This window comes from Solea solea, chromosome 11 (assembly GCF_958295425.1).
Source record: "Solea solea chromosome 11, fSolSol10.1, whole genome shotgun sequence".
In the NCBI taxonomy this organism is placed as follows: Eukaryota; Metazoa; Chordata; class Actinopteri; order Pleuronectiformes; family Soleidae; genus Solea; species Solea solea.
In genome coordinates, this window is record NC_081144.1 from 21,826,745 (window position 1) to 21,842,515 (window position 15,771).

At 41.2% G+C, this 15,771-nt stretch overlaps 1 protein-coding gene across 1 annotated transcript in view; it reads left to right on the forward strand.

The window, feature by feature from the left end:
• The first annotated feature begins 1,256 nt into the window (after positions 1-1,256).
• Positions 1,257-15,771, forward strand: part of LOC131469138 (prickle-like protein 2) — a 47,739-nt gene continuing 33,224 nt past the window's right edge. The window contains exon 1 of the mRNA XM_058644034.1: positions 1,257-1,426. The gene's annotated coding sequence lies outside the window, so the exon portion shown is untranslated. The remainder of the gene's footprint in view (positions 1,427-15,771) is intronic.

The window sequence follows — 15,771 nt, forward strand, 5'->3', positions numbered from 1 at the left end:
GCGGGACCATAGTGGAAAACTGCCAATATTGTCAGTCCAAATATACTGTAACCCTGTCATCCAGGACATATTCTTCTTCAGTAGATATACATAGACTTAACAATACTGATAAAATAAGGTATATATTACTGCTAAAAGATGTTAATTATTTATTCATTTTTACATGTATTATTATCGTCTGTTGAGCATGACTCGAAAACACATTCATTCATTCAAATGCCAACACGACTCACACCAGAACAAAGATCCAATGCTGCCATTTCTTTTTCTTTATCCCTCTGTCGTCCATCTCACTTCAGCACAGAGAAGGACACTTGTGACTGCAGGCATCATACACCTTTCATCAGTGTGTAGACTACGAGATTCCACTCTGAAGTACACTGTTACAGTGACTCTGTGCTCTATTTTAGTGAAAATATACCGGGGTCGGAAGTTACTGTATTTAAAAGTGGCTGCAGCCTTGATAGAATGAATCATGTCGTGAGTCACACCACACAAGTGATGTGGTGATTAACACTGTACAGTTAGTCTTTATGCGCCATGAACATAAATAAAGGACTAGAATCGATTTGTGTTTGATGAGGAAATACTGTATGTGTGTTGTGACATGTTTTTTTTTCTTTTTCTGCCCGAGTTTCTACATGGAAACTATGGCAAGTCCTCGCACATAATTCTCCATTCCATTTTCATTTCAAGCGAAGAGGAGAGCATAAATACTCCTGTTATTGTAATCGGGCTGTGTGCCGCCGTGCCATTGGCTGATGAGCTGGTGAGTCATTTTAACAGGCTGGTGTGGGGCTGGCAAGAAGATGGTGGTTGAGTGGGAAGGTGCGTGGTGAAAGAAAAGGGGGAGCAGGAGGTGGGAGTAAATCTCCTCTCCCAAACTGCCTGTGTGCACTGTGTGTGTCAGAACATGACAAAAAATACATGAAAAACGAAATACTTAATCTTTAACTTAATCTGCACACACTTTCTCACTGTTTTTCTGCTCATCTGCTCAGCCATGGTTGCCTGTAGCCAGACTTGAGGAGAGACACAGAGCCTGGAGGAGGGAGAGGAGGGAGAGAGAGAACAAGAGAGGGAGGAAGGGAGGGAGAAATAGAGAGAGAGAGTTGTGCTGATCACAGAGTCTGCAGCCCCCAGCCTTCCCTCTGCTGCTGCTACAGTAAGTGTGAAAGGCAGAGAAAGAGAGGGAGAGGCAGCTGATGTAGAGCTGCTGTTTGTCTCTCTGACTTGGAGTGAAGAGGAGGGAGCGAGAAAGAGAGAGAGAGACAGAGACAGAGAGAGAGCGGTGTGCAGAGACTGAGCGGTGCAGAGCCAGTGTGTCCTCTGGTATGTGTCCAGTGTGAGCATCCAGTCCAGTCCCCCGAGCATCTGTCTGAGCAGCCTCACACGCAGCAGGACTCCATCCACAGAAGAAAAACAGGTGAGTCTCAGCAGCCTCGTCATGAAACACTCAGCTGTGTGTTGTAAATTTGACTTCATCATTATTCTTACCTGATGATGATGATGATGATGATGATGATGTGCTGAAAGTTTTCTTTAAGAAATCAGGTGCGTTCACCATTATTTTGTATATGTGTGTGTGTGTGCTGGGTGGGGGGGGGGGTATTGTCTTGTACATACAGTGTGTATTTGTGTGGAGGTTTTTTCATCTCCTGACTGACAGGTGAAAAAGAGCACTGGGACTTGGGGAGGAAGAACGTTGACTCTGATTTAGGGAGCGAACCTGTGCGATTCCATCCCCATGTGTAAATCCATGTGCCACTGGAGAGAGAAAAAAAAAGAAAAAGAGAGAGAAAGTGGGTGGAGTGGGAACAGTTTCAGCTCTGACACTGGTTTCTCAGCTCAGCCTTGTTTAGAAACACAAGTGAAAAAAAGACACAAATAAACATGGAGAAAACTGTGTTGTCGCAGATGCTGCGCTCAAGGCAAACTAGTGCGTTTGATGGAATGCAGATTGTGCGTTTGTTTTTGTGTGTGTGTGTGTGTGTGTGTGTGTGTCAGTCAACAACTGTCTGGGAGATCTGCAGGTGTTTACATTTCGGATCCACAGTGTTTTTTCCTGAGCTTAGTTTTGAATCTGTGTTTCAACTGCGCAAGAAAACAACTGCGTGCGTCTTCTCGCAGTGACAGGAAGCATTGAGTGTGGCATGAGATTGCAATAACAGCCTCAGCTCAAAGTCTAATCCATTACATAATCCACTGAAGATCTAACGAGTGAGATTAACTAGATTATACCTTTGCTGCTATGAATGCTGTTTTTGTCAAAATGTGATGTCACAGTGCCAGGACATGGTGTTCTTTTTTTATTAGCCTAATTACATTTCAATTTGGAAATCATTTTCATTCTATTTATTTTTTCAACTCTGATATTAAGCTGTCATCATTAATTCAATAAACAACAAAAACGTGAAATATTCATTACTCCACCATGTTAGTTTGTAACACTTGTGGCTCACTGTTGCATCCTGGGATGGACTGCGCGTGTAATGGCAGCTCGTGAATGTTAGCAGAGTAGAACTGGGTCAGGTCAGCCCAGAATGATTTCCCCTCTGTCGTGCCAGAACCACTTGTTGAATGAACTTTGGCTTCTTTCTTTTTTTGTCTTTTTTTTTTTTTGAAGTTTGCCTGGGAATGAAGTATAATCCTTAATCTGTGATGACACACTTCAAGTCTTTTCTTGATTTGTGGACAGAGCAATGCGCAGCTTTGTTGGAGACCACATGGCTGAATGAGATTTCACGGAGAGTGACATTGTGACATTGTCAGCGTCTGCTGTCGTTTAATCCCCCTTAGCCATGACCGTGCACTGGGCTGCAACCGGGGTTAAAAAAAGAAAAATATAGAGAAAAAAAGAAATCTCCTCCCTGTTTGTGTCTCTGACTGTGGACGCTGCTGTTGTTTTGCCTCTGACTGTCAATCTGTCACTGGCTGTGATGCTGACGGTTCAGCCTCTGCTCCCCGTAGACCCTTCACCATCCCTTTGTCATCCGTCCGTCCGTCCGTGTTTCTCCACCCGGGTTTCAACTGTTTGTCTCTTCACTTTCACCCAGCACTTCCCGCCACCGCCGCAGCCGCCGCCACCGCCACCGCTCCCTCCTCCGCTCGGGTCGCCACAGAAACGGCTGATTCAGGGAGGGTGGGCGGGTGTCTCTGAGCTCTCACTGCTCTGCCCCATGCGGTGCTTCCACAGTATATTTCTGCCTCTGTGGCCCTGATATGCTGACAGTTCAGGTGGCTCCAGTCAGGTGTTACACAATGATACAAAGGCTGCTTTGTTCACTTCCCCTCAAAGGACGTTTATTTATTCAGTTTTTCTCCCAACAACAGCGCAAATCACAGTTTTTTAAAGGCTCACTGTAACAACGTTATTTATGATTCTGATCCGTGTCTCTTGACTGAGCCTCTAATTAGACACTGGATTGAGCCTGAGTCACTGAAGGCCTGTTTGTGCTTAAACATATATGACGCCCAGATGGAGTCACACTGTGTGTGTGTTTAGAGACGACACCGAGGTAATTAATAATGTATAAATATACCATGACTGAGTTGTTTAATAATAAATAGGCTTTGACCTTTCCTTTACATAAGGTTGATGAAGCAGACTAAGATGGAGTGGAGGGCTGGAAAGAAAATATGGTGGATAAATTACCCCCCTCAAACCCGGGTATTACATACAGTCCTCCTACTCAACAGGAAGAAGAAAAAATACAGAGATAAAAGACCCGCTCTTGTAATTACAGATGCTTTTCTAAGAAGTGGCTTTTTGTTTTCGTGCTGTGGTCTTTTCTTTTTTTTTATCCTCCATTCTGTTGCATTTTTAGGATAGCTGCGGTTGCCATGGTGATGGTTTGTACAGTAGCTTAAAACACTGCCTTTAACAAAAAAAAAAAAAGGCTTGTGAACAGGAAATGAAACCTGTGTTGCACCGCAGTCAATACCGAGCATGCAGGACCCCATGAGCTCGTCCTGCTGAGCCTGATTAAATTAAAGTGGGAATTTGTATTTCAATTTGCTGAAGAGGTAGCAGTGAGGAGCAGCTTTGCCTCGCTGTGAAAATAAAGCTTTAGGTGGTGTTCCTGTGTTCACTGAACAAAAACACCTCTGGAAAATTAGGGAAGTTACTTTAATGTTATTTTACTATTTACTGGTGTCTCCAGTGACTCCAATTAACTCAAACATTAACAAAGTGCTCACAACACTCGTCGTATTAGTGACGTGTCTCAGTTCAGGTGTTTTATTTGTCGTTTTTGTTGTATTAATATATGCAGGCTGCAGTGGTTTTTCCACCCTGCAGTGTTCAGCCATTACAGTCAGCGGTGACGCAGCCCGAGACTCACACAGCACACTGCAGACCCATCAAGAGACACAGCCAGAACAAAGAGCACACACGTCGCCATCTAAGAGGAAAAACTCAACATGGACGACAACACCGAGGCAGCATTTCCACGCTGCATCAAAGGTTTCTATAGGTTGAGGAGAGTGGGATGTTCAGTGTTCCACTATAACGTGCTGCTACTCTCAAAGACACTGTCCCAAACACCCGGGGGACCAGTGTGGCCCTGAACGCCTCAGTTGGAACATTCACAGTCAACACAGGGTCAGTGAGCAGACAACACTTTCTAATCACTCGTGTTAAACATGTGAGGTATGGATGGTAACGAAGGAGTCATGACGACAACCTCAACATCAGGTACTTTGACTGATATGATGACCCAGTTCAGACCTGTTTGACCTGATCACATGCAGATCGCTATAGAATTAGATTTGGGTCAATATTTTCAATATTAACACTTTTCAGGAATCAAACAACACTTCAAAAATAATTGTAAGTATCTAACATTTATTATCTGACAAACGTTAGTTCTTTACAATTCATTTGTCAGATGTTGACGGGCAAAACTTGGGGAACGAGGTCCAGACGGACATCGGTCCATTAACCGGTCCATTAACCCGTCACTCCTAAACTCAGTAGCCATTCAGCAGGCAGCTTCCTAAGGCCCGCCCACAAACAAAACACCATGGCGCAAAGAACAAGTGTATTTCCAAACAATAAAATGGGATATTTTTGAATGATTAATTCGAATTTGCTTCAAAGTGTTGTTTGAAAATATCGACACAAATCTAATTCCATACGGATGGCACTAAGTTTAGGTATTAATGACCCCAGTCTATTTGAATACACCCTCAGATCTCGTCACAATAAAAGACAACCGGAGGTGGTTTGAGAACAGAGGAAGTGCCTCTACAGACCCCCTGTTGAAGACCTGATCTAAAGAGAGGAGCCATTAGTGCCAAGTCTAATTGCATCTTCATTTGTTTCATTTTTCCGAGAGTATTCCTGACTCAACTCGTCATATTTTAAAAACTCTAACTATCACAAGCATCTTAAAATGACATAATATGACATATGATTTCAGATATAAAAAAAATAAATAAATCAGACACAAGTTTTGTTGCAGGCTTTTCATCGGTTGATCGTCCTTCCCTTATTGACATCCTAATATCACCAATAACCCCCTCAGTACCCACTTACCACACCGTCACACGGTGCTGCAGGTGCGAGAGGGAAGTAAAAGGAAGTGTAGAGAAATGGTTTGTTTTCAGAGGGTGATTAAAAGAGGGATTAAATGTAAGAACAATTGAGAAAAACAGGACAGAATGTAACAATCTAAACAGATATTTAAAGAGCCACACACTCAGCCGTAGGTACTCTGCAGTAACGCGGACCGTTGGCGAGCGTCAACCTGATTTACCAGAACAATACAAAGACTCATTCATGAATAATTAAGATAAAACCAAGTTAAAAACAATCTAACTGGGACTTCAGAAAACCACAGCACTGTTACTTGGGGAAAAACAACAATTAACTGACCCTGCTGACATACATTAGCCTCCCTGTTTAACCAAAGCCTATTTACCACCTAGGTTGTGTGTTTCTTCATTACAATGAAAGTGTGGTTGTAGAGGTGCTGACACAAAGCACCACCATCATTGGACAAAAGGGACGACAGATTAAAGCCATTTAACAAAGGCCTCTCCTGATTAAATCCTCATATTTCTGGCATCTTAATAATTTGTCACTCTCTCTGCACCAATGTCCCCGGAGAAAATCAGAAGCTGTTCATATTTCTGCTATTTTGAGAGCTCATTATGAGGGAATGTCAGATTTACCTAAATGACACAAGCTCACCAAACAAGGCAGCAGTAGACCGGCAGGTCCCGTGTCTTGTGGAGCTAAAAACCCAGATTTTCTTTATGGATATTGGTGCAGGAGAGCAAGTGCTTTACAGACTTCATTTTTCAGCAGGGTAAGTAGCAAATATAGGCTATTCTTTATATATTGACTTAAGCAGATGTAGAATTTATTAGGCGAATATCTATGTTAGCACCTAATACAACCACAACCACACCTGAAAAAATAAAAAAAACACATGATGACATCACATGCAAGTGTTAAAATCTGCTGGACCTGAAAGACTGCGCTCAACAGACGATTGAAAGGTCACAGAGGAAGGGACGATGAGTCGCGAGCTCTATATTTGACACCTAAAAACTGACACTTCCCTTTTCATGTCAATATGTGGGATTTATTTATTATAAGAGCCTCCAGTAGTAAACATCTGCCACAAGTCACTCTACAGTTTTACCATTAACACAGCACATTTTTCTATCACTCATCTTTCATATCAATTCCAGCACAACCATCAGGAGAAAGGTCAGCATGTAGACTAGCAGAGCCGGGAATCGTACCCACAACCATCACGTTAAAAGACAACTAGACCTCCCACTGAGCTACTGTCGCCCCGATATATAAAAGTATATGAGACTCAGTATTCACACCACAGACACAGAAACCTGAGCCATCCATTTTTAATCAAGAATTCTATAAAAAATTGTAATCCAGACTTCGTTGCCTTCATAATAAAAACGTTTGTTCTCGTTTGAACTTCCTGCTAATGTGGGGAGATGGTTTTCACTTTCATTTGGTGAGCGCGTTAATGATTATTAAGTGTTTCCTTCTTTATTGGCTTTACTCTTACTCCGCTCTAAAAGATCTTTCCAATATCTTACAGGCGTGTGTGTGTTTGCTATCCAAATGCTCAAAGGAATATATTAAATCCAGTGAGTCATAATCTATAATGTTTGAGGAGCAGTCATCTTGATTTGATTTCATCACTGAGGGAGAAGGTGAATATTTAGCCACCAATCTGTCGTAATCGCAATCAAGCTGCTCTTGAAGTGGATCCTGGCTGATTACCTGCGGCTGCCCGCCGCCTGATGACTAATGTCCCCCCATGTGCGACATTAAAGACCTTTAATTGGTTCCAACCAATCATTATCTTGCTCATTAAATATCATTGTAGTATCGGTAACTCTATCACGGCGAACTTCTGTAATTGTTCCCAAATTACCAAGTTCCCAAATGTGCTCTTGATTATTCAGGACTCTCATCGACACGACGTCCTGACTCACTTTGGTTCTTTAAAGATTCCTCGACACTTAGTGTTGGCGTGTTTCGGCACTAACCTCGCTGTTCTGGCCAAAATTTCCCATCTGGAGTCAGTCTTGCTGCCATCTGCTCCTCTGCTCTCTTATTGGACGGCTCGTTTGACAGTTGAGTGGGGTCTATTTCAAAATGGCCCCCGCACATGATGAATAGAGGAGGTGAATGGGAGGAGGAGAGGAGGAGAAGCTCGAGGACACAGGGAGACAGAAACTGATTACGGCCTGGGTTTTTGAGGTAAAGGGCTCAGTCAATTCATTGATTATTAATCGACAGCTAAATTAATCATCGTTCTTGTATCTTTGACAGTTTATCTTTAAGGCTTTGTGTCCTCTTTTCTAATTTATTTTGCTTATTTTTTGGGAGTAAAGAGGGGAAATATCCTTGTAGTTTGCATACGACATTGTTAATTTTGTCTACCATTGCACATTTGTTCTTTATCTGTCATCCAGTTTATCGCTAAGGTTTAAGTGAAAGTCAAATAAATATTGCATTGACATCTTTTTGAACTTATCAAACAAATAATAGATTCATCAGTGAAAATAGTCTATAAATAAAATATCTTTAAAAAGAATCTTTAGTTGCAGCCAGAGTGAGTGTCCTCGGTGATGCTGCGCTGTGCATTTTTGTTGTCTCTACCCAATCTCTGCACCTAATAAGAACTGACTGGCCTACGACAGGAATAACTAAGAGACCAACATGCAGCGGTGTCAGGGAAATGTTTCTGTTTATTGAGAGTAAGAGTGTTTCTCTTCAATTAAAACTTACATCCCCGTGGGAGCTGAAGAGAAAACAGGAACGGGGACAAACTGAGGCTGCAGTCATAGTTCAGGTGTATGGATTATAGCCAGGGGAGAGTGATAGCATGATGTAAGTGCTGCTGCTGCCGCTGCTGCTGCTGCTGCTGCTGCTGCTGCTGGTGGTGTTGGTGTTGATTATGGTGTGTTGGTTTGGCCTCGCTGACTGATGAATATGAGGAAAGTTAACTCCGGGGGAATCGTCTGTGGTGCTGATGCTGTGCCCTGAGGTTTGACGCTCACTCGATCCTCATACTAATGGCATCATTACTGGGCTCCTAAAAAAAACACACACACACACACACTGTCTGGTTTCTATGACTTCAGAGGACATTGCATTGACTTATATTCAATTTCTTGAGGCTTACTCAACCATACCTATAACCAGTACTGGCCTAACCCTTACCCTAACCTTAACCTTAACCTATCCCTAATCTCATCCTAACCATACAGCATGTCTTCACCTAAAAATGTAACAATTGACATTATGGGCACTTGCTTTTGTTTGTCCGCATAAGGAAGACAATAATATTATTGTTTTTATTACATAATGTTATTGTATGAACAGATTAAGGTTCACAAACTGAGTAATACCTGGAACACACGCAGGTTCGCTCAGCTATCAATTTAAGGACTCATTGATTTCTGTTGATTTGATCAGCCTAAAATAAGGGTTATCCCTTACCTTAATCATAACCAGTCAGAGATGTCTAAAGTACTAGAGACCAAGACATGAGTAAAAGTACAAGTACTCAAAAGGTCAAAAAGTGACTTCAGTAGAAGTTGAAGTGATCTTTAAAGTGGAAGTACGAAAGTATTCGACATTTTTTTGTTCTTAAGTATTGCAAGTAGTTTATTTTAAAATGTACTACTCAAGTACTGAAAGTAAAAGTAGAAGTGCTGTGTTATGACGTTAATAAGTTACCTTGACATGTTTCTTCAAATTTGAAGGTGAATTTTTGCAGGTCATTATTTCACAATCTTTCGGGAGGCAGAGTAGGCATTTCATTTGATATGAACGTTTTTTTACGCCCACAAATGTAAACATAGTAGGGCCAGTGGAAATAGGAGGGGAAAAAAATACTCCAGTAAAGTACAGATACAGCATTTTAGTACTTAAGTACTGCAGTGAAGTAGTTCTATTTCGTTACTTTACATCTCTGTAACCAGTTAATGCTTTACCTGAACCTTAACCTGAATACAATTCAGTTCCCCACAGAAATGAGGTTATTCCCCATTAGGACCAGGTTTTGATCTCCATGATTACTGGTCCTGACAAGGTCAGTGTTGAAGAGGTAACAATTCTAAGTACTACACAAAATGTCTAACTTACTCATACAAGGCAAGACATGTATGAATCCTGAATACAAACAGGCTATCGCGATCTTTCACTTACATGTATTTCAGATTATAAAGACCAGCTCACACACCATAGAGACATTTTGTTGGTCCATTGCTTCATGTTGCCTGTGCTACATATGGCATAAGTTGAGTATGTTCAATGTCAATGCATGAGCAGCTAATCAAATCATCAAATCATGCAAGTATTCCAGCACCAGCCAATCAAATCATGTTATCATGTGTTTAAGCTCAATCACGACGCGGCCCCGAATGAAACTCCCAGATGATGCCGTTCTTATCGTTGCCAGAGTTTTGCGACAGACAGAGTTCACCCAACGACGAACGGCAGACACCATGTACACATCACTTTATCATGAGCAACTCTTGTCAGCCATGATGACAAACCCTGCTCTGTTAACTGCTGATAGTCAAACGTGCTTTCAGGAATGCATCGCTTTAGTGCTCACCGGAAGATGGAGGCTGCGTGTATCGTCATAGTCATTACATTTTCAGAATGACAAAAACCACACCATCATTTTCAGAAAAAAATAAATAAACGCTTGTTATAATTGACGATTTATTTGTGTGGGAATACGATCTCGAGGAGACTCTCAGTGACACGTCTTTATGTCCTCTACTCTCATCGTGATAAATGATATGACAGGAGAAACTAGCACAACACACATCTGTCAGACGGGACGTCCGCGCTCAGTCAAGTGTCATATGAAGTGACATCACTTCATAACCTGTTTCACAGCTACATCAACTCCAGTCTTTATATAGCAAAGGTTCAAAAACTGGGGGTTTTCTTCTGTCTCAAGACCTCATTTTGATCAGATGACACATAACAGATGTCTTCCATGGTAGATGTGAACACAAAAAAATATATCAAATTATTTCCTTGTTTTCACCAAACTGCTTATAGCAGTGGTGTCAAACTCGAGGCTCGAGCGCCATAATGCGGCTGTATGGGTTTTTACCTTTAGTAATATATTCATTTTGCATCATAAAAACATTTTTAATGTGAAACGGTCCATATCAACACAGACACTTTTATTTTGAAATTCTGTCAATTCATTGATTAATGTTACCTCAATACTACTTGTACTAATACTTCAATCGAATTTGGATGTTAGTATAATGCCAATCAGTCACTGAATTAACACCATGGGTGGGAACAGTAGGTTCCAGAAGTCACATTTGACTGTATATATGTTAATGTAGAAATAGAGATTCATGATTTCACCGTAAAAATAAATATATATTGTTTGCGCTCTGGTGCAAACCTTATTCTTTTTCAAATAAAATGTTGTTTTTCTCCAATATGTATTTTTCACGGACCATCTGATCTCATCACATCAGACTCACGACTTCATCTGCAGCCTCCTTCAACTATAAAATACAGATATTCAGAATAAAGCATGAAAACAATGAGGTTTATTTTTCTGTCTTATCTGAAGGAGTAAACAGTATATGGTTGGTATGAGATTTATAGATAGATAGATAGAGAGAGAGAGAGAGATAGAAAGAGTAACAATGTGTCAAGTATAACATTTATTAAAAGAAATATTAGAACAAACAAAATGTGCAATTATAACTATAACAACGTCATTTTTGAAACAATACATTTCGATAACAAAGAATACTTTAACAATGTCAATCATTTTTGCTTTGTTGTTCAAACCGGCAGTTTATTTTAAACCCGCTTTCGGTGTTACCCACGTAACTCAGGTGAATGGTCTCCCGGTGTCTCTTAGGTTTCATGCTGTCCCCTCCCACAACACACAGAGAGGTCATTCTTCGTCTCCTACATCATTCACCGTGAATCCAAGACTGAGATATGAGTCGTCGTATTTTCTCGTCTTGGGTTTTGGTAGTCGTGAATCATTGTTCACTTCAGCTGACGTTGGCTTGTTGTTACCAGTGTAGATTTTGTTGTGGTACATCACTAAAATGAATTCCACATGCTAAACTTTAGTGAGGACCCTCCTGGAAAGTCTCGACAACCCACACAACACCAGCTCTGAATTAAAGTACCTGCATCCTTACAGCATCGTGCTACCACTGTGTCTTTTTTAGACTAGACACCAAACAGTAATACACCTGAAGATTACCAGAAGAATGGGCATCAGGATTGTCAAATGTCATGTCAGTCCATTCAGGAGTTGGAGAGACTTTCCAGTCTGGAACAAAGTGCTGGTCTGACTGACGGCGCATTTTGTTCCAGTTTGACTTTCATTTCAAATTATCTAACGAGGCAAATTCTGTTATGCATGTTAACATCAAAGCAGCAGTGCACCCCAGAGATGATGTAGGAAAAGTCAACAGTGCCTGTGAGATCCATGAAGTCTTCTGTTTCCATGAGGCTGCAGACTGAAAAGCTTTTGTTTCCTCTTATGAACGCAATCAGCGTCACACAAAACTTTGACAAGATGAGAATGTGACAACTATTACACCTCCTTTGAGAAAACCACACACACACACACACTGACACCACCTGCCTCTCACCAGCCCCCTCAATAAGCAGAATAACATTGCTGTTAATCCACTTGCCTCAGCTTGTGGTGTATGAACAGTAACAGTGCTGCCACTGCAGAGCTCAGCTGTTCCCTCAGGGCTTCCCTCAAGCCAACAGCACAGAATGGTCTTCATGTCCGTCACTCCTTTTCTGCCTCTCAGTTCCCGCTTTACTTGTGTTGTTTTTTTGTTTTTTTTTGTCAGGCACACACAGGAGACGCGCAGTAACGGAAAGTGCATTCACTGCAGTTTCGCTGTTTTTGATATATAGTTTGACACACTTCCACTTAAAGCTGCAGTGCATAACTTTTGTCAATGACAATGTTACTGCTCTGCCCTTTGTTTGCTCTTTGTGAACAGAAACTATTTATATGTATGCTGCATCTGCCGAGCAATGCTATCAGACCTGACTGAGGGAGCGTTTGTGTGTATGCAGCTGCAGTGCAGGGGGCGGGTGGGGACAAGAAGCATTGAATGAACTGCTGAATGACTGACATAGCTGACATAGGACCATAGGTGGGTTCACATCCTGGACAGATGACCAATTTTTGAGGAGCAAAGTTCAATTATTAGCATAGGAATGTATAAAGTACTTGAAAGCAAGTATCTTACCAAAAAGACATGACTACATGACTTGAGTAAAAGTCTTAAAGCACCTGACATTTACTGTACTTAAGTATCAAAAGTCATTTTCTGATATAAAATGAACTTAAGAAGTAAAATTTAAAAATATTTAAAGTATTTAAACAAAGTGAGCAATTACAATTTTGAATATGACATTTATTGTCAGTCGGAAAACTGGCATTTATTATGTTTATTGCAGCAGGGACAGGAATTGTTGCAGTTTAAATAAACTGACATGTGCATGCAATGCCTCTTCACATCCATTGATAAATAACGTCTGAAAAGGACGAGCTGTATCTCTTGCAATACTGTGGAAAACATGACCAATCATTTCATTCAGACTCCGGGGAATCCATCTGTCAATGACCTGTCTGTACACCTCAGTAAGGAGAGGTGTGCACTGCTGGGGCACAGATGATAGGTAAAGGTTAGCGAGCAGGGAACACGCAGCCAAAATTCACAATTCTACTCGATCACGACTGCCAGTGTTATGATGGTGGAGCTCTGATGAGAAGGCTGAGAGGAGAGGATGCGTTTCATGTAACATGTAAGCGTGCAACAGCAGTGAACCCTTGTTTTAAAATGAGCACATCCATTTCATACGTTCTGCTTCTATGATCCAAAAGGGCCACACTGTAGTTTTCTAGCTTATAAAAAAAAAACGTTGTTATAAATTAAACCAGTGCTTCCCAAAATCCCAACACTAATTTAAATAACCATTTCAGGCCCCAACAGGTCAAATTATCTCATAATTCACAGTCAAGGCAAAGTGCAAAAAATGAATTCATATTTGTGCATCAGAATAATTACTCATCCTTCGTCCCTGCTGCATTAATCATCTCCTGACCGCTCAGATTTATCTGGTGACCCCTCGGATGGAGGGAATTTACTGCAGAGACTGGATATTGTGGGTCCATTTTGCAGATCGTGCTAAATGGAAACTTTTAGATTTATGACTTTTACCTAGTGAAGTGCTTCTTCCTCAGCTGTTGTTTGGATTTAATTTGTGACCGCAGAGTGACAACCTGCACCATGTTTCCTGTTTGTGTGTGTGTGTGTGTGTGTTGTCCTGCTGTGTGGTCACTCAATCCTGCAGCACAACAAATCATTCTGTGCTTGATTTGTATTTGTTTATTTTCACCACTCCCTGCCAGCTCCCTAAATGCCTCTGACTGTTTTCTGATGTGTGGTTCCTGTCGATGGCAGTTTCTGATTTCCTTTCCCTCTCATCCTGGGGGGGGCGACTCACAAAAAGTATGGGACTTATATGAGGGCTGTTTTGGCCACCGTGTCCCCTGGAGGACCATCAGGGGAGACCCAGGATCAAGGAGGTAATTGAATTTGAGGTTTCAGCTAATGATTTTCTCAACAGCGGGATGTTTCCCCCTGTTCTCCTGGCTCACAGTGTCATGCATGGCCTGCGCCGAGTGTTGCTCAGGCAAGCCCTAAATCATCCAATAATGGCTTTGGAGAAGCTAAGTGCCTCTTACGCTCTTAAAGCAGGCGTGATTTAATAGTGCTTGTTAATCTGACATCATATACAAAGCTTTTCATTTTGTGTGTAGTCTTATAGGCTTCACTGAACAGATGTTCGACTGGATTCATTGCCCTCGGATAAGAGTTTCCTTGTTAAAACCCAATTAGGCGCCAATTGATTTCAATAGTGTCAGAATACTATACCTTCACATATGAGTTGATCGTTAGGTTATTTAGGTCACTGTGCCCTTAACTAATGGAGACATTTGAATTGTTCGAATTATGTAAGAAATGAATTATATTTAAAATGACCATGATATGTCATCAGAGATTAAAGAGCCATGTTAAATTAAAATAATTCACTGATAACAATGGCACGGCCAGTTTATTCACAAGATAAATTTTCATTTGCAGGCTGCAAACAGTGTTTGGTGTCTTGGTCTGTTGCACCACCCACCGCCAACCAATCAGATCGTAGTTACTTCAGCACATGGGATGGCAGCAGAGTGAGCATAGAGCAGCAGCTAGCTACTTAGCATCAGAAATACTGAATATACTGGATATTTAATGCATATAACGAATTTTTAGGATCCGTTCATTTCACTTTGTCTTGTGTTGCTGACACACTCAAATTAAACAAACAGGTTGAATGCAAAGTTTTCAATAGCAGTAGCAAATTTTACAAAGTTATCTTCATTAATAGTACCACCTTAAAATACCAGTCCGTAATTGTTTTAGACAAGAAGTAGAAACCATCACCCATAAAGTGCAGGAGGACCAGCATGTCAACGTGCATGACATCCAGTGTCAGTTGCACCATTGCCACAACTTGCTTTGTCGTCTATCCGTCTTTATAACAAAACGGACATCTTTCTGTAGTGAAAACAAACCTGATCATAACTCCTCAGGAGAATGTCTAATGATGTTGTAAAGCAGGTGAAAAGTTGTCTCATTTTTAAAAAGCTACATACAAATGGACTTATTTTTGATGGCCATTCAAAGGAAAATAGGTTTCAGGTATTTCCACAAGACCACAACCATTTGTTTATTGTCTATATTCAGATACTGTCACCTGAACCTGAAGCTCCAATGTCACGTTTTTTCTTTAGGCTTCTCACTTTAAGGGTCGCAGTGGATCATCTGCTTCTGTTACACCAGCTGTCCTCATGTCCTTCTTCACAACATCATGAACCTTCTCTGTGGTCTTCCTCTTCTCGTCCTCCTTGCCCAGCAGCTCCATCTTCACCATCCTTTGTCCAGAATAATACCCATCTCTCCCCTGCACATGACCAAACCATCTCAACCTTGACTCTCTTACTTTCAACTGGAGCTGTCCCTCACTTCCAACAAATATCTCAGCTTATAGACCTTCCCTTTCACTTTTTCTGCTATCCGATGAGGTCACATTTGTAATTAGATTAAATGTCCGTAAGCCTATACTGACATTACGGTGTATAATAATCATCCTTTAAAGTGTGAATGTAAACCCCCCATGTTGTATTTTGC